General features: G+C 49.8%; 1 protein-coding gene across 6 annotated transcripts in view; it reads right to left on the reverse strand.

Moving 5' to 3' along the window:
• The window catches only part of AHRR (aryl hydrocarbon receptor repressor), an 81,558-nt gene that overhangs the window by 20,696 nt on the left and 36,978 nt on the right, over positions 1-23,884 (reverse strand). Inside the window, exon 1 of one of the 6 annotated variants that reach the window (XM_070519913.1) lies at positions 16,431-23,857. The exons of the other annotated variants lie outside the window; for them this stretch is intronic. The gene's annotated coding sequence lies outside the window, so the exon portion shown is untranslated. Of the gene's footprint in view, positions 1-16,430; positions 23,858-23,884 lie in introns of those variants that run through there. 6 annotated transcript variants of the gene reach the window in all.

The raw sequence follows: 23,884 nt of genomic DNA on the forward strand, positions 1-23,884 counted from the left end.
TAGGCACACTAGTGAAATCACAATTTTTCAAAATGAAAAAGTGCAAGCATTGATTTGCTTGAGTTTTCAACCATTTCTCCTGCTTTGTAGTCTGTATTCATAACCTCAGAAACTCCCACTTCTGATTTATTTATGACACTTTTGAAACAGACCCAAGTTGGCGGGTGACCTGAGAACTGGGTCATGGTCTGCAAGCCTCAGACTTGGGTTCTCCTAATGCTTATTTCAAATTTATGTTTTATAAAATATAGACATCATCGTGACAAGATACCATCAGTACTGAAACAAAACAGGAACCTTTATTTCACCCATGTGGATTTCCCCCTTCATGCACTTTCTTCTATTTTGGTTTTTCTAAGAGTTTTTATCATGAAAAAACGTTGAAAGGCATCAAGTGCTATTTCTGTATCTACTGAAATAGTCACAGACGTTTTCTTCAGTCTGTTAGTGTGGTGAAAACTGATGGATTTTCTGATGATGAATCATTTTTCGTATATGCAGTCAACCTTATCTGATCATAATTCTCTTATATGCTCTTGGAATTGGTTCATTTTACTGAGGAGACAGTCATCTGTATTTAAGGAAAGCCAGCCTATAAGCTTCTCTCCTTATTTTGGTGTGAAGTACACCTAATCACCAAAAAATGAGTCAGACTCCTTGCCCTCTTCTTTCATTTTCTGGACCCACTTATTTAAGACGAGGGTGCTGCGTTCCTTGAATGTTTGGTTCTCCTCAGCTCTAATCATCCAGTTAGGGCACATTGTGGGGAGACAGGAAGTGAAAACAGGTAGATTTTGCTATCACATCAGTTTGTTTAATGGTTGTTATTATTCAAGTTTTTAAATTTTTTCTTAGATCGACTAGGGCATCTTAAAATATTTTCTAGTAATGCATCCATTTCATCTGGATTTTAAATGTATTAATGTGTCTTCACAATATTTTTATGATTATTAAATCTCAGCTCTAGCCATAATTATCGTGGGACTTGTGTGTGGAGAAAAGTAACACACGTAGCTGTGTTGTGCGTGAGAGAGAGTCTTCCTTCACCTGAAAGGCAAGACCCCTGGCCCCACCCTGCAGTGGCTTCTCCGGATCATCACCAGTGAAGATGCGCAAAGCACCACAGCCACTTGACCACATGGCCAGTGGGCATTCTACCGTCTGTCATCTTCTTCTTCATCATGACAGAGAAAGTGGCAGCACATACTAGGAGGTCTTCCTGAGTGTCAGGCGCCCTATGTGGAACATCTCCTTCAACTCCACATCGAGTCCACGAGGCAGGAACAGCTATGACTCTACGCGGCCAGGAGCTGGAGGTGCGGGAGGCTGAGGCACCAGACAGTGGAGTGCATAAATATCTCAATTTTTAACGTTCAGACCATCGACATTTAGAGACCTCGAGTGAGCCTCCGTAAAGTCTGTGGCTATCGGCATCTACCATAATTTCATTTCCCTTAATTCCTGGCCATGCTGGGTGCCTTTTCCTTTCCTTTTTTTCTTTTAAATCTTTGCCAATTTGAAAAGTGATAAATTATTTTACCATTATTATAATTTTCACTTCTTTGATTATTAATGAGATTGAAAACATTTCAGACATTCATTGGTAACCTGTATTTCTTCTCTGGTAAACTTCCCATGCATGTGCTAATTTTTCTATTAGCATTTATAAATATCAGTTTCTAAGAGCTTTTAAACTGCTGATATTGATGATTTCCAGGAAGCACAGGATAACAGCAGTCACTGAAATCCAAATCCCCACACTTCTGAAAAATGACGGAGCACAACAAGAACAAGTCAAACAATGCAAATCCAGGCCCTCATTAAAATGAGAACAGAGACACCTGATAAACTTCAAATTACAAACAAGCAGAAAAGGCAACACCAAGTCCCAGCATGCTTAAAATGACTATTTTAAAAGGAAAAATATGTTTAACCCTCCTCAAGAAACTAGAGAAAGAAGAGCCAATTAAATCCAATGTAAGTAGAGGGAGGAAAAGTAAAAGTGAGTGAAAAATCAATGAAAATTGTTTAAAGCAGTCAAATAATAAAAATCATCAACAAAGTCAAAATTTGGTTCTTTGAAAAGAGTAATAAAATTGATAAACCCCTAGAAAGATTGATCAATAAAAATACAAATCACTGACACCAGGAATTTAAAAGAATACATCATTACAGATCCTACAGACATTAAAAGGATAAGGAAACATTAAGAATGATATTCAAGAATTTAACAATGTAAATGAAATGGAAAAAGTCATTGAAAAACACTAACAAAAGTGATATAAGAAGAACTATAAAATCTAAATAAATATCTATTAAACAAATTAAATTTGTAATCAAAACTTTCCCACAAAGAAAACTCCAGACCCAGATCAAAAAACATAAAATATCCAGGAATAAATCTAATAAAAGATGTGCAAGACCTACACACTGAAAACTATGAAACAGTGTGGAGAGAAGACCTTGATAAGCTAAGAGATAAGCAACGTCCCTGGATTGAAAGATTCAATCTCCCTAAATTAATCTGTAGATATAATGTAATCCCAACCATAGTCACAGGTGGGTTCTTTTCTTTTTGTAGAAATTGTCAAGCTGATTCTAAAATTTATATGGAATTGCAAATGGCACAGACTTGCCAAAGCAATCATGTTAAAGAAGAATGAGATTGTGGGTCTCGTACTAACTGACTTCCTGACTTACCACAAAGCTGTGGCATCTAGACAGCGTGGTGCTGGCATAAGGACAGACAAACTGACCTTCAATGAAGGCGCCAGGCCAATCCCAGAGGGAAAGGAAGGTCTGTTAAACCAATGTGTCTGGGACAGCCGGTTATCTGTACAGAGAAAATGAAGCCTGACTCCCATTTCATTCCACTACAAAGATCAATTCAAGAGATCTCTTAGACCTAAACAAAAAACCCCCAGAATCATAAAGTTTCCAGAAGAAGACACAGGAAAAGATCTTCGTGAGTTTGCAGTAGGCAGATTTGGATAGGTTATAAAAACACTAACCCTTAACAAAAAAACTTGATAAATTGGACTAAAGACATCATTAAAAACTAAAGACAATGGGGCTGGCCTGGTGGCAGAGCAGGTAAGTTCATGCACTGTGCTTCAGCAGCCCAGGGTTTGAAGGTTCAGATCCCTGGTACAGACCTAGTGCTTGTCAAGCCACGCTATGGCAGCATCCTACGTTAAAAATGGAGGAAAACTAGCACAGATGTTAACTCAGGGCCAATCTTCCTCACAAAACATAAATTAGTTAATTAATAAAGAGACAAGCCACAGACTGAGGAAAAAACATATTCACAGTACATTGACAAAGGACTTTATCCAGAATATATAAAGAACTTTTACAAATCAACAATAAAAATATGAACAATCCAATTTTTAAAACTAGGCAAAAGGTTCAAACAGATACTTTACAAAAGAGTGAGGAATGCCTAGTATCCATGTGAAAATGTGTCCAACATCATTAGTCACAGGGAAATGTGAATTAAAACCACATTAAGATACCATTTCACAAACTAGGATGGCCACAGTCGAAAGGACTTGACGACAGTGACTGTTGGTGAGGACGAGAAGCACGACTGGTGAGAACGTAACATGCTGCAATGACTCTGGAAACTTCTGCAGCTCATTATAAAAGTAACACGCATCTGCACCATGACCCAGAAACTCTGCTCTTAGCAATTATCCAAGTGAAATGGGTGTGTTCACAAAAAATACTCGAACAAGAATGCTCCTAGTGGCTTTACTCATAATGGTCAAAAACTGGAAATACCCCAAACGTCCTTCAACCGGAGGATGCACACCGCAGCATAATCACACATGGAACACTATTACACAACGAAAAAGAACACACTACAGATCATGCAAAAACACAGATGAATCTCGAAATGGTTTTAAATTGAAATTCTACCAAATCTTTAAAGATCAGATAACACCAATGCCCCATAAATTGTCCTAGAACATAGACAGTGAAGGAAAATTTCTAATTCTTTTTAAGAAGTATAACATTGACACATAACTCTGATAAGGAAAGTACAATAAAAAATAAAATTACAAACCTTTGACTATTGATGCAAATGTGCTAAATCAAATATTGGCAAACTGACTCTAATTTCACATTAAGAAATGAATACATCATGACCAAGTGGATTCATTCCAGGAATGCAAGGTTGGCTTGACATTAGGAAATTCATTAATATAATACACCACATTTATAAATCTAAGGACAAACATCTATGATTATCTCCATAGATGGCAAAAATGCTCTCAACAAAATTCAACACTCATTCCTGATAAAAACACTCAAGAAAATAGGAATTGTGGATACTTTTTTTTTTTAATTTAAGATTTCTTTGCAGCTCGTTTTTCTGTGCGGGTGGGGGGAGATTGGCTCTGAGCTAACATCTGTTGCCAATCTGCCTCTTTTTTTCCCCTCCCCAAAGCTCCTGTTACGTAGTTGTATATCCTAGTTGTAAGTCCTTCTAGTTCTTCTATGTGGGACGCCGCCACAGCGTGGCCTGATGAATGGTGTGTAGGTCCACACCCAGGATCCAAACTGACAAACCCTGGGCTGCTGAAGTGCAGTGTGTGAACTTAACCACTTGGCCACGGGGCCAGCCCCTGTGGATACATTTTTAACATGATAACATGTGTGTGTCTTATTCCTAAGGTAGCAATTTACTTAATGGGGAAACATTCGAGGTGTTTCCACTAAGATCAGGAAGCAAGGCAAAGATGCCTACAATCTCCCATTCCAGGGATGTGTACACTATGGCCCCCAAATACGGCCTGCTGCTTGGTTTTGTAATTAAAATTTTACTGGAACACAGCCACACCCTTTCATTTACTCATCATCTACGGCCACTTTTGCATGACAACGGCAGAGATGAGTAGCTGTGATGGAGATGGCATGGCCTGCAAATCTTAAAATATTTACCATCTGGCCCTTTAAAGAAAAAGTTTGCTGACTCCTGTGCTGTAGTATTGAAAGTATGAACTGTTGGAATCAGATGAGAGAAATCAGAAATCGACAGAGCCATAAGAATTGAGAAAGAGGTAAAACGCTCTTTGCAGGTGACACCGTGGTATATCTGGAAAACTCTAGAGAAGCAATGATAAAATAACTCAAATAAAAGAATTCAGTAAGGAGGCAGCATGTAAAATTAAATTACAGGTATTCAGTAATCTTTACATACTAGAAAAATGACCAAATTAGAGGATATAATGGTGGATAAAACCCCACTTACAAACACATCAGAGAAGGCCCAGTACTTATAAATAAACCTAACAAGAAATGTGCAAAATCTATATGAAGAAAACTTTAAAACATCTGAAGAGACACAAAATTATATTTGAACAAATGGAAAGACAACCTTTGTCCTTGGACAGGATGACTCAGCATCACAAAGATGGCCATTTTTCCTAAGTGGATTTATCAATGGATTGCAACATTGTCTATATCACACTTTTTATGGAGCCAGCAAATTGATACTAAATATGGGAAGTACACATGTATTAACAGCTACAAAACACTGGAAAAAACCTAGGAGGGAGGACTGTCTTACTCAACATAAAATATACCATCAAGCCTCCATAACTAGAACAGTTTGGTCCTGGCCCATGAATAGATGAGTCAGTCAAGGCACCAGAATAGCACGTGCAGAAAAGATCCAAGTTCAAATGCAAATCTGGGACATAAAAAAGCTGTCATCTCAAACCACTGAGACAAAGACGGGCCTTTCAATAAATGGTGCTCTATCGAGATTTTGTTGTTACCGCTTTTTGTCTGTCTGTCTAATAGGCTGGATGACTATCCACAGGGATGTCTTCTGCTTCGGTGTATAAGCTGTAAGCTGACAGGCATTTCCTGAGGGGAGCATCACCTTATTCCAGGACTGCCTGTGGCCACCCGTGGCTCACTCTCTTATGACACAGATGGAGTCAGTTTGCAGTATCTTATTTAGGATAGCTTCCTCTAGGTTCACAAGCAGAGTAAATTTCTCCTTTGTGCTGGCTCGATCCACTTTTATCACAGGGTTTTCCTGACCTCAGCTCAGCCTTCCCTCCTTTTCTGTGCTCTGCAAGGGCTTAGGCAGCTGGGTATTTTCTGTTCCTTAAAGGTTTCCTAAAATCTGCTGTAAAAACAGGGGGACCAGGCACACCCTCCACCCTGTTCTTCCTCACTGGCACAATGGCCTTGTTCAGAGCAGCCCCCTCCCAGGCGTCCTCAGGCAACAGTCCGGCCAGTGGGCAGAGGCTGGGGTTCTGCTTCATGAGGCCGCTCTGGTCTACTCCCCTCAGGCTCCTGCAGGAAGGCAGCGGCTTTCAGGGCAGGAGGGGAGTGGGAGGGCTGGAGACCCACATCCTGAGCCCACTCGCTCCACCTGCCAGCCTCCACAGGGTCAGGCTTCGGTCTCAGGGAGCCAAGCGGAACCTCCCAGCACAAACGTCTTCTTGCTGCCATGTCTTGTCTTTCTCCTTTTCTACCTACTCTTTCTTTTCAGTTAATTGTGTGGTAGATTTTCTGCCTTCCTCATTTCAAGGTAGAATGTCACTTTCATTTCAGACATTTCATTTCAGGGTGTCAGGGGCGAGGGAATCATGGAACTGCCAACCAGGGTCCAGTTCAAATCAGAGGGTGTGTGTCCTTCCCAAAGATGACATTATACTATACACAACTCCAGAGGGAAAAGCCTCAGGGAAAAGGATGCAGCCTTCCAGCCTCAAACAGAACGTTGCTCCGCTGCAAAGCCACACTTGCAGTCACCAAAGCATAATTCACAAAGGAGAAGTCACAGCTCTGGTGGAAATATAAACTAAACACCAGTCCTAGATCTTACTCAAGAGGGAAGCAGCAAGATGTCAAAACCAGTCCAGAAAGTGTTTGAGAAGCAGGTGTTTACAGGCACGGAGGATAAGACTGCTGTGTTAGATGCACAGCTAGAGCCCCTGATAACCCTGCAGTGCCCGCTCCCACACGACTGGGAAAGGACGTGCTACCCAATCTTTGCCTTATTTCACAGTTTCAGCTAACTTTCCTGACACAGAGGTGCAAACACTGAGGGGGGGTGCTTCACAGGGGGATTTAAACTTTGTGCCGAGTTTTCTGAGCAAGAAGTCCAGGCTAACATAGCCCCCAGCTGCAGTGGCTGTGCTAAACGGCCTGGCACCAGACAATGACCACATCTCACTGCCGAGCCATTACCACCTCCCACCCCTGAGCCCCAGAGAAAGAATGGGAAATCAACGCCAACAACACACGTATCCACCGAGCTGTCCAGGAGCCAGACAAACCATGCTGCCATTTTAATTCCTGCGTGGCTCCAGGGGACTGTCTGGTCCCCATCCTGGTATCTCTGACTAGAGAAGGGGAAGTCCAATATTTGCCTGGCCCTCGTCCTAGTGGGCTATTCGAGAGTTTGAATCTCCCCCAAGTGCCTCTCTTCTTGGACTTACAGTATTTACTGGGTGGGGGTGGGAGGGGTGTGGCTGTGAAACATTTGGGATTTGTTTATTTATACCGTTTAACAAAAGGCCAAATGTGTCTGTATGGTGGCCACGGAGGAAACAGCTCTTCTCCTGGGGTTTGGATCAATCTCTAGGACGTGAAGCAGACCCTGAACGGAGGGTGTGAAAAGTCTTGTCGTGTGAGCATTTTCCCAAACAGACTGGATCATGCACCGGAAGGCACATCAGCCCCACCGGGAGACCAACAAGTCTGGATACTAATGTCTCACCACTTTCTGTGCCACTTCAGAGTTTTTACCTAAAAATATGAGACCTTCTCCTCTGTTTCCATTGGTGTGGAGTTTTTCTAAAGCACCTTTAGTCTCTGTACCTGTGACAAGGCTGGGACCCACCAAGGCTCAGATTTCTGTGTCCCAACAAAGACAGTACATTTTTTAATGACAGTTTTTAAAAAGTGTGGTGAAATATACATAACATAAAACTCATCATTTTAACCATTTTTAAGCGTATAGTTCAGGGGCATTAAGTCCACTCGCATTGTTGTGCACCCATCCTCACCATCCATCTCGAGAATTTGTTTTCATCTTCCCAAACCGAAACACTGTCCCTATTAAACACTGACTCCCCCCGGACCCAGCCCCTTGGAACCACCATCCTACTGTCTGTTTCTATTAATCTGATGACTCCAGGAAGCTCAGATGCGTGGAATCACACAATATTGGTGATTTTGTGTCCGGCTTATTTCACTTAGCATCCACATTGTAGCATGTGTCAGAATTTCCTTTCTTTTTAAGGCTGAGTAATATTCCATTCCATAGATAGACCACTGCTCATCCATCCACCCGTCAATGGACACTTGGGCTGCTTCCACCCTTTGGCTGTTGTGAATGCTGCTGCTCTGGATGTGGGGGTGCAAGATGGTGAGAGCACTTTCAAGAAGGAAAGTATCCAAGGTAAACATGAAAATTCATTTCAACAACACTGCTCTTCCTTGCAATTGCTGCCCGGGAAACAGAAGGTCGAGATGATGCTGCCACCCTACAGAGCTAGAGGTCATTTTTAAAGAAAAGTGGCAGACTGGCCTTTCAGACTGCAACTCCGAGGCCCTCCTGCCCTGGTGCTTCACCGGGAAGTCCTGGAGCTCCTGTTCTGCCGGGAGTTGTCTGCACCTGCACCTGCCTCCCTCCGGCCCTGTGCTCACCGGACGGGACACAGCTGGGGCCCTGGGGGCTGGCACCGCCAGAGGATGGTGGGCTCCAGGCTGTGGCAGGGAGAACGGGGCTGGTACCACCCACTTCCCAGCAGGGACAGGCGCACGCTCAGACAATCCAGGAATGCACAGTGCCTAGCACCTACTGGCGCTCAATGGATGGGGCACCGTCAACACAGCGGCTCACAGCCTATCAGGAGCCGGCAGCAACTCCCAGGACGGTGGGCAGGGGAACCCTGCAGGCCGCCTGTCCAATGCCCACCCCCTCAAGCCTCACAGCCTCGCCCCTGGGATCTGGCCAGAGGTAGGGTAGGCGATGCTGGGGTCCACTGAGGGGCTGTCAGTTCTGCTAACAGACTACCAGAGCGACTGTTCACTGTCCCAGCAAATCACTAAAATGTGAGAGAACTTAACGTGATGAGCGGGCCCATGGTCCAGGTAACGCATGCGAAAAGGGCACGTCGTCAGAGTCCAACCACTCACACAGTGCTGGGCCTGGACCAGGAGAGGCCTGGCCTCCACTGCCGGGCAAGCTGAAGCTGTGAAGCCACTGCAGGTGCCGGGCAGCCTCCTGCCTCTCACCCAGCCCTGCCCGGAGCCGCGGAGTGAAGCAGGCGGCACCCGCTCCCGCTCCCGCACAGCTCTCGCAGTTCAGAGGGTGCCGTGTCCTGATGGTGTCCTACTAATAATAGTTCAAAGATCAAAGAAATGTTCAAGGCTTGAGTATGTAAAATGCATTCCTAAAAAAGATTTTATGAGATTAGTCACAACCAAAAACAACCTTAATTTTCACTCATAAGGCAGAAATTTAAAAAAGAAAAAAAAGACCATAAAATGCTGTTTGCCGAGTCATATGGATTCAATATCAGATTGACTTTCTGGTCCAGAATCATCGTGCCAAATTCTTTTGCACATGTGGGACCATCTCTCAAATATGCATCGCGAACGTTTGTTTGTTTTTTCTCCCTCTCTTTTTTAATCCTACAAGAGTTTTGTGTTTTTTTAAAACACGGTCCATGGAAAATGAGATCACTTTTCCAAGTGGAAAAAAGGATTTGGCCCCAAGCTTAAGGCTGCGCTTTTTTAAGAGAAAAACAATCCCATCTACGTCCAATTACTGAGAGTCACGAAACATGCACCTGCCACTTCAGCGAGACAACGGGGTCCCCATGGCGGGGTTCGCGGTGCCGGCACCTCCCTCCTGGCTCTGCCCCGCAGACATGAAGGGCAAACACGGGAGGAAGCCGGGACTTCCTTCGGCGAGCCCTGTGAACACCCTGATCTGCGCCAGTCCCTCAGCAGAGACGGCCAGTAAGCACTTCAAAGACGGTTCCGCCAAGGTCATGGCAGAGGAAGAAAAAAGGGAAGAAGGGGCAATTCTGGAGAGCCCTCATCACCCCTCCCTGGAATAAGGGAAGTTGGGAGCTGTGCTCCCCTGAGAGCCGTTGCCGCAGCGACGGAGCAACAGCACAAGGCCAGTGCCGCTAGTCACGCGAGCGGGCACCGCGGCGTCCGCGGGGCAGCTGGCTCGCCTTGCTGGAGCCGGCTCACTCGCCGGGCTCCCCGTGGGCCTGCGTGCAAGGAGGCGGCGCTCCTGCTGGCAGCGGCACAGCTGGCTGTTTATAGATCCCACAGCAGTAAACTCAGCCTTGAAGCTCTGCCACAGGGCGGCTACAGCACTCGAAACAGCTCTTGAAAGAAGCAGTTGGCTGACTGTGGTGGGACCACAAAGACGGAGGCAGGTGCGGACCCCGGCCCTGGAGGCCAGGCCTCCTCATGCCAGCCCAGGCCCTGCTCGGGTAAGGCCACTGCCCTAGGCTCTCTGGGTCTTTCTTTCCCAAGAGAGCGACTTCTCTGTTCACAGACACCTGGGGAGTGGAGGTGCTGCAATGATGGGATCGGGGCCTGGGCCCTGGGCCACAGCAATGCCCCCTGCAGCGCCCCTGGCCTCCCAGTGGCCAGCAGGAGTGGAGCCCAGAACTGGGCACAGCCCATGTGCACAGGCTGCCACTGCCAGACACCTATGCTCCAGCGTCCTGAGATAGGACACTGCTATCTCAGAAATACTTCAACCAAGTTCTGCCTTTTCAGCTGTGTGACCTTGGGCAAGTTAATCAACCCCTCTGGGCCTCAATTTCCTCATCGGAAAAACAGGAATGACGGCCATGACCACCTGTGAGGGCTAAATGAGTGCCACCCAGCACAGAGTAAACACAGAATCGATATTGGCTATTATTATTATTATTAGAATGCAAGATCTTGTGCTGGACACATGATTTGATACCAAGGGTGTTGAAATTATTTTCTAGAGAGAGAACAAAACCTTTTCATTTTTCAGATTGGCCCTGAGCTAACATCTGTTGTCAATCTTGTTCCTCTTCTTCTTCTTCTTCTTCTTCTCCTCCCCGAAGCCCCCCAGTACATAGTTGTATATTGTAGTTGTAGGTCCTCTGGCTGTGCTGTGTGGGATGCCACCTCAGCGTGGCCTGACGAGCGGTGCCATGTCTCAGGCTAGGATCCAAACTGGCGAAACCCTGGGCCACTGAAGCTGGAGTGAACGAACTTAACCACTTAGCCACGGGCCAGCCCCCAAAGCCCACTTGTTAAAACTGGGATCCACTTTCTGAATGCAAACCTCTCTCAGTGTGCAGTTTAGTTCACGAAAAGCAGAGTTATGGGCAATCAACAAACAGATGCTGTTGACGACTCTAACAGGGAAGGAAGTAGGACCTCCAACTGGAAGAGCCAGGCGCCTCCTACTAGGGTCCTGGCGGGGGCTGCACCCCACTGGCTACCAAATATCTGACCTCGATCTCCGGTGTGTCCTGGACCACCAGCCTCGGCCTCGTAGCCATGGGGCCTCCAGACCTCCTGGGTCAGAATCTGCTCTAGACAGTTCCGGTCTCTCTTCTGCACGGGGGCGGCTCTCCACCCTGCAGCACCCGAGGGAGCTCTGCTCTGCCCCAGCTGCTTCAGAGCAGCAGGAAGGAGGGGCGATGCTGGGGCTGGGGTGGCCTGGGGACGAAGCCCTCCTGACAGAAAACAGTCATCACACAGAGCAGCAGCAGCAAGGGCCGACGGCCCAGCACTTGCTGGCAGGCACTGCTGCAGAATGCGGGCGCGAGCCCCTGGGGTGGTGGCAGGTGACTCCGGGCACCGCGGACCCCAGCGTCCCCTGGGTGGAACAAGCTGGGCTGGGTCCCACTGTGCCCAGCACTCCTGGAGACACTGGGTTCAGCTGCTCCCCAAGAACCAGGATGACTCAGAGCCAGGTCCTCACACATGCCGGCTCTTCCTGTAGTAAGGAGCATGCTGTGCAATGACGTGGGTCACAATTTCCCAGTGGTCAGCAGGTTAGAAGCTCGACACGGTGGAAGGAACGAGGTTTACACAGCACATGGTGTCGTAAACGCAGCCCAGCACGGCAGCTCCTTCTGCGAGTCCTTCCTTCAGGTGGCTGCCCTCACCCCGTGCTGAAGTCACCTGCTGGGGACCCTGCCAGTGACCCTGGGCTGGGTGAGGGCAGGGTCTGGGACACACATGTCTGAGCCCAGCGGGGCCCAGTGCAGAGGTGGGCCTGAGTGATCATGGTGAGCAGGAACCAGTGAGGGAGAGCCAGTGAGCCCGGGTGGCAATCGTGGACAGTTGGGGGCTCATGGTAGATGGTTGGGGGCTCATGGTGGATGGTCGGGGCTCATGATGGATGGCTGGAGGATCATGGTGGACGTTGGGGGCTCATAGTGGATGGTTGGGGGCTCATGGTGGACGGTTGGGGGCTCATGGTGGACGTTGGGGGCTCATGGTGGATGGTCAGGGGCTCATGGTGGAGGGTCGGGGGCTCATGGTGGAGGGTCGGGGCTCATGATGGAGAGTCTTGGGGGTCTAAAAGCCACAAAGTGGCCAGGCCTGGCCAGGCCCCCAACACCTGCACCATTCTCTGGGTGGGGCAGAAGCCATGTGCTTCTGATCCACAGGGAGGCTGCTGAACGGGCAGAAGCTATAACCTCTAGGGCTCTGGCAGGACACAGTCTGAGATGGGGCACAAGCTGCAGGCAGTGCCCTCTGGTTGCCTGGGATGCCTGACACACATCATCAGGCTGGAGATGAGGGGCGGGGGTGGGAAGTCAGAGAGTGGGGAGCAGTCCTGGGGGCAAGGAGAGGGCTGCCCTTACCGAGTGTCCATTCACAGGTGGCCCCTGCAAAACCTCTACTTACTTACACATTCGTTTATGTCTATTGAGCCCCTGAAAAAAAGCCACATCAAAGGAGTCTTGGAACAAGCCCAGCAGTTACGACAGAAGATAATAAAGTACAGATTTCTCTGTGCAAAGGACCCAAAAGGAAGCAGGAGACCCTGACCAGGAGATGAAGCTGTGAGTGCTGGTCCCAGAAACAAGCGGGCACAGGCATGGGGCCATCAAGGAGCTCTCTCAGGGAGCTGGGTAGGAGCTTGGGGGGTGCTGGGGGGCCTCCAGCCATGGACCCACAAAAACATACCCACCAGCATCGCCCAGGCACCTGCCCTGGGTCCCCTCACTCCTGTCCTTCCAAAGCTGGGGACCGAGGTGGCTGAGCAATGATGCCTTCTGCAGCCTGCCAACCCAAGGGAGACAAGCCTGGAGTCAGCCCTGACCAGGGAACAGGCCCTGACCCCAGGGCCAGGGTTCTGTGTCGGGGTCTCAGACCCCCCTCGGTGGGCTGGAGCCCTGCTCCATGCCGCGCCGCTCCTTCCACCCCCAGGGCTCTGCTCTGCCTTCCTGGGCCTATGGCTGCTGTGCCCTATCTGCACGGGCAGCCGAGTTTGGTCAGGAGTCCTCTGGGGCTTCATGCCTACTTTTCCCAGCTAGAGTTTCCGGAGGACCTGGGGTCTCCTAGCCGTGCGCCAAGCACCAAGCGCAGGAAACCAAAGAGGGAGATCCTGCTCCATAACCGCCTGTCATGGGGCCCCACGTGGACCTCCTGGAACGTCCACCCAGGGCTGAACGGCTCCAGGCAACTTCTTGTCAGAGCGTCTGCGCAGGGGAGGTGAGCTCTGGGTCTCTCCTCAGAAGAGGATGGCCCGAAGGCGAGCAAGTCCACACACTGGCGGTGCTCCTGCAGGACACTCTGGTCCCGGGAACATCCCAGGAGCTGTGCTGGCTTCTCCAGAAACCACGCTGGCACTCGGGCGTGGCCGGTGGCCACCTGTGGAGTGGACGCCTGGCTTTTGGGCCTCCCAGACATGCGAGGCCCTGGGCCCAGGACCGCTCCCACCTCAGCGGCAAGTCAGCTCCCCGCACTCTGAGGTCTGTCGCGGCTTCATCAAGGGTCCTGGAGTTCCGTAAACAGCCCAGCAGCCAGCCCAGCCCGCTCTGGTGCTTTGCGTCCACTTTGCATCCGGCAGGATGCACTCGCCTAGACGTAGGGGCAGGGCTGCTGTCAGCACACAGAGCCAGCCCTCCTCCGCCCTCTGACAGGCGCGATCCCAAGAAAGGCCGCTGGGGCCCCGGGAGTCCAGAGCTGTCTGGGGTGGGGTCGGGGGAGACAGGGCAGCGGCCTGGGCAGGGCCTTGGGGGAGCAGTTGGGGCGGGTGGGAGATCCTTCATGTGTCCTGCTGCTGCCTGTCCCACCTGCCTGGGGACCGGGACTGGTGGGACGACAGGCTGCTGCCTCCGGGCACTCGTCCCCCTTCTTGTGCAAACCCCCAGCTCCTCCCCAGGCACCCCTTCCTAAAGGGACCACCCAGCTCCCCTACACCCCTCTGACCAGGCCCGCCCCACGTCCCAGCACTGCTCCTCAGAGGAGCTGGTGTCTGACACACAGGGACACAGCACGCGGGAGCCTGGGGCGTCAGGGCAGCATGGAGCAGAGACCCCAGAGCTGAGACAAGCATGGCTTTAAGTGAATATACGTAAGAGGACAAGACGTTAGCAAAATGAAACAAAAACAGGAAATAGTACAAACAAATCAAGAGGAAACATGAGGTATGAAAAGGTGACAAAGGACAGAACACACTGGGGCACAGACGGCCGAGCAGCAAGAGAGGGAAGGAGAACCAGACAGACACGAAAGAAATGCTGGAAAATGGGAGGATGCACACAGACGTCCAAGGTCTGATGGTGGCAGTTCCAGCAGATGAAGCACTAAGGGGGGGTGGGGGGAAAGTGGGGGAGGGCTGAGGCTGTGATGGAAATACAGTGTCCAGAGACCTCAGACGAAAGACCTCAGAGCACCAAGCAGGTGGCACAGACGAAAAGCACAGCACAGTAAAATCTAAGAATATCGAAGCCAAAGGAAAATTACAAAAGCTCCCAGGGAGAGCGAGAGCGCCAGGCGCCAGCAGACTTGTCAACAGCAGCAAGGACACTGCAGACAACAGGGCAATATTTCTGAAGGCTGAAGAAAAAACTGTGAACCTAAAATTCTACATTCAGCCAAATTATTATCCAAATGTGAAGGCGTAACGTTCTCGAGCATGTGGAGGGACCCGGGAATACTTCACACCAAGACCCACGTGGAAATGCTCTGGGGAAGCATTCCCAGGAAGAGGAACACGTGGGGGGACACGAGACACAACAAGGAGGGCCAGAACCCCCGTGAGCTCTGAGGGGGCTTTAAAAGACGCTGGGAACAGAGATAGGAACCAGCTTCAGACAAAACCGCGAGCCCAGAGGGCCTGAGCACACTGCGTGCAAGTCTTGTTGGGAAACGTCAACATTGATAAAACACCTGGAAAGGCCAGGCAACCCCCAGAGAACAGAAGCAGAAGGCCTTTTAATCTAGCAAAGGAGGTTCAACCTCTGAGGCAGAGAGGAGGGGAGGGGAGGGGGAGAGGAGGGGGAGGGGGAGGGGAGGGGGAGGGGAGGGGGAGAGGAGGAGGAGGGGGAGGAGAGGGGAGGGGAAGGGGGAGGGGGAGGGGAGGGGGAGGGGAGGGGGACAAGAAGGGGAGGGGGATGGGGAGAGGAGGAGGAGAGGGGAGGAGAGGGGTGGGGAGGGGGAGGGGAGGGGGAGGGGAGGAGGAGGGGGAGGAGAGGGGAGGGGAGGGGGAGGGGGAGGGGAGGGGATGGGGACAAGAAGGGGAGGGGGAGGAGGAGAGGGGAGGAGAGGGGTGAGGAGGGGTGAGGAGGGGAGGGGAGGGGAGGGGAGGGGGAGAGGAGGAGGAGGGGGAGGAGAGGGGAGGGGAGGGGGAGGGGAGGGGAGGGGAGGGGGAGAGGAGGAGGAGGGGGAGGAGAGGGGAGGGGAGGGGGAGGGGAGGGGAGGGGAGGGGGAGGGGGAGGGGAGGGGAGGGGGACAAGAAGGGGAGGGGGAGGAGGAGAGGGGAGGAGAGGGGTGAGGAGGGGAGGGGAGGGGAGGGGGAGGGGAGGGGGAGGGGGAGGGGAGGGGGAGGGGAGGGGAGAGAAACCAAACCAAGCGCAGCAAGAAAACAGTATAACGACAGAAATCAGCCCCCAAAGGAGAGCATCACAAGAAGAAACAGGCTAAACCCGCATGCAGGAGGAGACACTCACTGGGCAAGGGCCCCTCACGCATGCCCGCAGGAGGCACGCTCAAAACAAAGTGCAGAGGGAGGATGGAAACATGGACCCACAGCACAGGACCACGAGACGGCTGGAGCGACCGTGATATTGAGGAAACATAACTTAGTGACAAAAGGGTTAAAGTAGAATGCGCAGGGCACCCGGAGCCTCGTCCGAGGCTGCAGGACTTCCTGCTCCTCCGAGCTCGGGATCCACCTCGGCCCGCGCGCTAAGCCGCATGCTTACATAACGCCCGCTCTTGGGCTTCCCCGCGCCGACGTCAGCTGCTGGCTTCCGCTCACAGGCTCGCTTCCGCTACCCCGTCCTGATTTAGCTGTGTCATAATTCTGCTGAGATCCACGTGCAGGGTCTGTGTTATCACCGACTCTTCTCAGCTGAGCCGGGTCTGAGCCTTGGAGCACTTCACAGCCCTCGACAGCTTGTGGGCCTGGAGTTAATCGATGCCTGTCTGTTGACTTGCTCACAGGGCCGCTGACGCCCCTGCGATCCCCTACTTGGAATAACCCTCCCTCTGCAGGCGTCCTGTCGTCTCCTGCGGGCAGGCCAGCTCCAGGTCCCATGTCTGCTGCTTCGTCGTCGGCATGGTTCTGGTGGCGAGGTCCTTCTGGAGAAACCACGCGGAGGAGAGGAACTTCTGAGACCCACGGGTCTGCGGCCGTGGTTCCCCTCCCCTCCGGCAGAGGTGGGGAGTGTGTGAATCCCAGGTCAGGTCGGATGGCTTCCCTCAGGCTTTGCAGGCCGCTTCCTTGTGGCCTTCTAACCTCTGGTGTTCCTCTCCACAAGTCCAGACTCCTCATTCTCGGTATTTGTCCTGAAACCACTCCTTCTCTCTGGAGCACTGAGGATCTTCTCATTGTCCCCGGGGGGTGTGGACAGTCACGAAGGCGAACACCCTGGTGCCTTTCATCCACCGAGCCAGTCGTCCAGGGGGACCTGGTGGGCGGAAGCTCAGCCCCCAGTTCTGGGAAGTCTTCTGGGTTGCTTCCTTGATGACTTCCTTCCCTCTGGTCTTCTGGAACTCTGATTACGCAGGCCTCGCTGATTACGCAGGCCTCGGGGTCTGGCAACCTTCCTGGCTCCTCTCCATTCCCCACCCATCTTTCTTTTCTCTTGGAAACACGGCTCCAATTTCTAAGTTTTGCTCTCACACCTTTCATTTTTGAGCTCTTTTTAAATCTCTGCACATTCCCTTTTATAGCAACCCGTTTTCCTTGTACTGACGCGGTTCCTCCACTTGCTTCTCTGGGAGCCTCAGCATGGCCTGGTCTGTTTCTCTCTGCTTCTCCTTCTGCACATCTGCTTCCTCCCGGATCCTGTGACCTGTTCCCTCAGCCTCTCTCCTGAGGGCTCACGACCCTGTGTGCACTCAATCTAGGAGCGGGTGCAGGACGGCCCCAGGAAGCCAGGTCCCCACGGTGGAGCCTGCGTGCTGGCCTTGGTGCCGTGTGTTCTGCGGGAGCCTTGATGTGGGCACCACTGGCTCCTTCCTCTGGGCTTCCAGGCTGCTGGAGGGGCCGGTTCTCCTTATGCCCTGAGGTGGGGCCGTGCTGGGGCCTGGGCTCTGCTCCCGTGCGTGGCGTTCACTGGCCGCGTGTCGGGGCCAGGAACCCCATGTTCTCTGCACTGGGATAGCCAGCGCTCAGCCCTTCCTGGTCAGGTTCCAACAGTTGTGTGAGCCAGGACTCGTGGCGCCCGTTGCTCACCCAGAGCCTCCAAGCCTTCCACCTCAGAGCTCCGGTGGGGCCTGGGCATGTCTTTAATCTCTCAATTCTCTTCGAGAACACACGTCCAGAGTCTAGGGCCTGGTCACCACTGTTAAACAACGTCCACGCTACTTCTCTTCTTTCGGTTTCAAGGACTTCACGTGAAATTATGAAGCCATCACTAACAATGCCTGAATTCATAGCTTTTTTCCTTGAAAATCTGCCCCTTTGGCCTGACCTGCTGGTGACTCTTGTTCACCACCCAGGTGCCTGCCACCCCCCACTGCCTTTCATCCCTTGCTGCCCCTGCCCCCATGAGCTGCCCGAGGGTCCCACACCTGGGCCTCCAAGGGCTCCACCAGACCCTCGTCAGCACGTCACCACTTCACGCCATGGCTGGTATCCCTGAGGAGCAAGCACTGCACCCAGACCAGCCACCACATAAACCTCATGCCCTGGGACATGCTGCCTGGTGGCGCCCCCAGAAGGACCCATGTCCCTGGTCGGCCCAGCCCGCCTTCCCCTTTAAGCGTCGCTTACTCGGGTCCTTGGCCCTTGGGCTTCCAACTGGGCTCCATTTCACCTTCTGTGTGAAACCCTCTACGATGCTGGTTTTGCCGTGAGAATCTGTGTCCTTGAGGCACCAGCCCCGGCCGGCCACAGCACCCTCCAGCCACCTCCCTGTTTCCATCTGACCAGTCCGGCGGTGGGAACTGAAGGCCCTGAGCCTGACACAAACCACCGTCCAGCCTTCCCCAGTGGCTCTGACGTTTGACACCAAAGCCCTGGGACACTCTGCAGAGCCTGGAGGGTCACCTGGCTCTGTCCTCAGCTTGGCTGACAGACGAGGCTCTGATACCAGCTCCTCATGCTGGCAGGCCCCCGGGGGCCCCTGGAGCAGGGCAGCCTCAGCTCAGGGCCCATATGGAGCCCTGGCTCGAAGAAGACCCCGCTGCGCCAGCCTAACCCCTGCACCCTCCAGAGCCCCACAGGGAGAAGCCGGGAGACCAATCCCAGCTCCACTCTTCCTAGGATGTGACACCACTCTGTGCCTCAGTGTCCCTATCTGTAAAATAGAGACAATGACAGTATCTGCCTCAGAAGGCTGCTGAGGGTCAAATGAGTCCATGTGCTCCGCAGCTTGGAGGTGGCCCTGGCAGGCGGTGTGGAGTTCTGGCTACGACAGCAGCTCAGGGCACGGGTTTTTGGAGGTGGAGGAGGCCTGAGTTTCTGCCCCAACCTGAACTCCCGCCTGAAGCTCCTCCCCTACAATATGCATCATTGTACTGGGCTGAGGAGTGGCCTCCAAATCCACGTCCACCTGGAACCTGTGAAGGCGACCTTATTTGGAAATCGGATCTTTGCAGATGTAATTAAGATGAGGTCACTCTGGATTAGGTGGGCCCAAAATCCAACATGGCTGGCGTCCCTGTAAGAGGGAAATTGGACACAGAGACACACAGGGAAGACTACCAGCCGCCAGGTGGGCACAGGGACTATGCTCTCCCCTGGAGCCTTCTGGAGGAGCCCAGCTTCCGGAGGCTGCCCCCCTGCAGTGGCTCATGTCGGCCAGCCATCTCGCATCTCTCTGACTCTTAGTTCTGACTGCAGCCAGGAAAGTTTCTCCACTTTTACGGATCCTTGTAATTACTTTGGGCCCACTCAGATAATCCAGGATCATCTCCCCTCTAAGGGCCGCAACTTTAGTCACGTCTACACAGTCCCTTTTGCCATGTAAAGCAACATATTCAGAGGCTCCGAGAATTAGGAAAGTGAACATCTTTGGGGGCCATTGTTCTGCCTACTGCACAATTGAAAATTACTGTATATACTAAGAACCAGGACACGAGAGTCATACTCAAGGGAAAAGACAATAGACAGATGCCAATTCTGAAAGGACACAAAAGGGGGAATTATCAGATAGGACTGTAAAGCAGCCAATACGCCATTCTCCATGCAGGAAAGGGAAGCACTCTGAAACGAAACAAAACAAAAAGTCTTAGAAGAGAAACAGACACTGTAAAAAAGAACTAAATAGAAATTTTAGAACTGAGGAATAAAATACATGAAGTAAAAATTTCAATGGATGGGCTCAATCGCAGAATCGAGGTGACAGAGAAGAGAGTCAGTAAAACTAAAGATAAACCAACAGAAATTATCCAATCTGAGAGAGGAAGTTTCGGGGAAAAAGTGAAGAGAGCCTTGAGGACCCTTGCGACAATGTGAAAGTCTAACATTTGTGTAGGTGGAGTTTCTGAAATGGAATAGAAAGAGATTGGTGCAGTAAAAAGGATTTGGAGAAAGTGGCTGAAAGCTTCCCAAGTTTGGTGAAAGACAGAAATTCTTTCAGAACAAGGAAAATTACCAGGAATAGAGGCATTTTACATAATGATAATGATAGAAGGGTCAATCCATGAAAAAAACATAATAATCCTAAATGAGTATGCGCCTTACAACAGAAGTCCAAAATAGATAAAGTGAAAATAGAAGTGAAAGGAAAAATACAAAAATCCACAATTATACTAGAAGACGTCAACTCTTGTCTTTCAGGTTGAGACTGGACAGAAAATGATCAAGAAAATAAAAGATGAACATTATCAATCAACTTAATGTAACTGATGTTTATAGGACCCTCAAGTGGCAGAAGGGGCAAGGATCTCTCTGGAGCCTGTTTTTATCAGGGCACTGATCCCATTCATGAGGGCTCCACCCTCATGACCTAATCACCTTCCAAAGGCCCCACTTCCAAAATCCATCACATCAACATATGAATTTTAGGGAGACACAAATATTCAGTACATAGCAAAATTCAATGAAACCAATAGTTGTGTCTTTGGGAAAAAAATCAATAAAACTGATAAACCTCGATCCAGCTAAGGAAAAATGAGAGAAGACACAAATTACCAATGGAATGAAACAAGAAACATCATGACAGACCCTACAGACATTAAAAGGACAAAATGGGAAAACTATAACTCTGTACCCACAAATTCAATAAAGTAGATGAAATGGACCAATTCCTTGAAAGATACAAACTACTAAAATTCACACTAGAATAGATAACCTGAAAGTCCCAAATTGATCAAAGAAATCGAATTCATAGTTAAAAATCTTCTAAAAAAGAAAACTCCCAGACAAGCTGTTTTCACTAGTGAATTCTACCAAACATTTCAGGAGGAAATAACATCAATTCCAGAAAATAGAAGAGAACACTCTCAACTAATTTTATGAAGCCTGCACTAGCATGATGCCAAAACCAAACAAAGACATTACAAGAAAAGAAAACCACAGAAGAACTTCTCATGAACATGAACACAAAAATCCCCATAAAACATGAGCAAATTTAACGCGGCAATATATACCTAAGATCAATCCTAGGCTTGCAAGGCTAGTTCAACGTCTGAAAATCAGTCAACGTAACTCACCATATCAACAGATTAAAGAAGAAAAACCACGACCATCTCAACAGACACAGAAAAAGCTTTGACAAAATTTAATATCTGTTTATAAGAACTCTCAGAAAACAAGGAATAGAGGGAGATTTCTTAATCTGATATAAGGCATCTACAAAAAACAAAACAAAACAAAAAAACAAGCAGAAACTAATATCACCCTTAACACTGAAAGACCAACATTTTCTCCCTAAGATGAGAAACAGGGCAAAGACATTCTTCCTCACCTCCCCTAGGACTGCAAGTCCTAGAAGCGAAAAAGGCAAGAAAAGTAAAGCACGCAAACTGAAAAAGTAGATATAAAACTGTCTCTACTCTCAGACAACATGATAATCCATATAAAAATTCCCACGGAATCTACAGAAAATCTCCAAGAACTACTAATGAATTCAGCAAGGTCACAGATACAAAGTCAACCTAGAAAATCTAATGTATTTCTATATACTTGTCATGAAAATTGAAAATAAACAACAGTTCCATTTACAACAGCAACCAAAACACAAAATATCTAGGTAATAAGTCTAAAAATATTCACAGGATCTGTAAACATGAGGAAAGTAATAAACGACCTAATTAGTGGAGAGACTGTGCTCACAAATTGGGAGAGTCAGCACTGTCCGGCTGTTAGTTCCCCCCAACCTCACCTACGGTTTAACACGATCTCAATGAACATCCCAGCAGGAATTTTTGTAGATATCAACAAGCTAATTGTAAAATCTATATGGAAAGACAGGAGCTAAAATAGCCAAAGCAATTTGGAAAAAGAACAAAAACTGTAAGGTTCACGCTACTTGATTTCTGAGTTTTTAGATGTGACGCCCAAATCATGATCTATTAAAAAATAGATAAATTGGATTTCACCAAAATTAAATAGTTTTGCTCCTGCAAGCTCTTGTCAAGAGAATGAAAAGACAAGCCACAGACTGGGAGAAAATATTTACAAACCATGCATCCTGCAAAGGACACACGCACAAGACACACGAAGAACTCTAACCTCAGAGTAAGAAAGCAAACAGCCGACGTTTTTAAATGAACAGACAGTTCACAAAGGGGACCTGTGGATGGCAGGTAAACACACAAGGAAAGATGCTCAGCATCCTTAGTCATAAGGGAAATGCAAATCAAAGCAGTAATGAGGCTCCATGTCTGCCGAAAGAAGTGGCTTTGAACACAGGTCACGCTGTGCGGTACCAAGGATGTGGAGCCACTGGAACCCCGTTCCCTGCTGCGGGGGACGTGACACGGCACAGCCACTTGGGAAAACAGTGTGGCAGCTTCTTAGAAAGTCAGAAACACACTTACTCTACCATCCAGCCGTCACACATGTAGGTTCTATCGAAACGAAACAAAAGTCTATGTTCAGAGAAAAACCTACACGTGACTGATGACCACAGCTTTATTCACAAACACCAAATCCTGGAAATACCCCAGTGTCCCTCAGCGGTCAGCTGGGCAAGCACACTGAGGTACGTCCGCACCACAGAATGACAGGAGCCACTGGTGACCACGTGCAGCCACATCTAGCAAGGGGTTAACAGCCAGACCCCACGGGGTCTGTGCTGCAGGGGTCTGCTTATGGGGCATTCTGAGATGGAGGACACAGCCGCGGTGGCGGGGGTCTGGGAGAGGGTCTGACTGCAAATGGGCACCACGAGCAAAATCTGGGGCGGTGGAATTGTTTTGTATCTTGACCACAGTCGTGGTCACACCATGCCACCAAAAAGAACGAATTTTAGCATGCATAAACTTAAGAATAAGTGTAAGAAAGGTTACAGTGCAGCCCCAGTGCGGCCACAGCACACCTGAACTCCAGCTGGGTCAAGGGTTGGGGGCTTCCTGCTCGCCCCCAGCGGACGAAGGTTGATGGCCCCTGCGAGCAGGTTGCCCGTCCGCACTAAATGCCACACCTTACAGCCACCTTAAAGGTAGAAATAAAGCCTGGGGCGCCACTCTCCCTGCACATCTGACAAGTGTGCTTCCAGAACCTTCCATCTCGTCCCGCCCCATCCCTCTGCTGGCTTCTTCTCTAGACGGTCTTTCCTCCTCTCCCCAAGTCTCCCACCCCCCATGCCTCCTCTGTCACCTCTGTTCCCAGCACCTGCACTAAGGTGCCCACTGGACAGCAGCTCAGTCATCTGCTCTGGCTTCCAGGGGGAGCCAAGGGCCTGGAGCCACTGAAGGCGGATGGTGGTCCCGCCCCAGCCCCACTGGGCCCCTGGACCAGCCCCAACAGCTCCAGAGCTAGGTTTCTTCATGTTGCAATAACAGACATCAGACCACAGGCACTGTAAAGTCTGTGCAGCTCTCAACGTTCTATGAATTTCTGATGTCCTGCCATAAACCTCTCCTTTTTCCCACTTTATCTTCAAGAGATTGAAGATTGGAAATAAAAGCTGGGGTTTTCTTGTTATTGCTACTTGATTTGATTATTTTGCTGTTTGGGAATATTTTTAAACTTCAAAAAGAGTCTCTAACCACAAAGTTTGGGAATCGCCACACTGGAAATGCTGTGCAAGAGACGCTC

Source organism: Equus asinus, chromosome 10, assembly GCF_041296235.1.
Source record: "Equus asinus isolate D_3611 breed Donkey chromosome 10, EquAss-T2T_v2, whole genome shotgun sequence".
Lineage (NCBI taxonomy): Eukaryota > Metazoa > Chordata > Mammalia > Perissodactyla > Equidae > Equus > Equus asinus.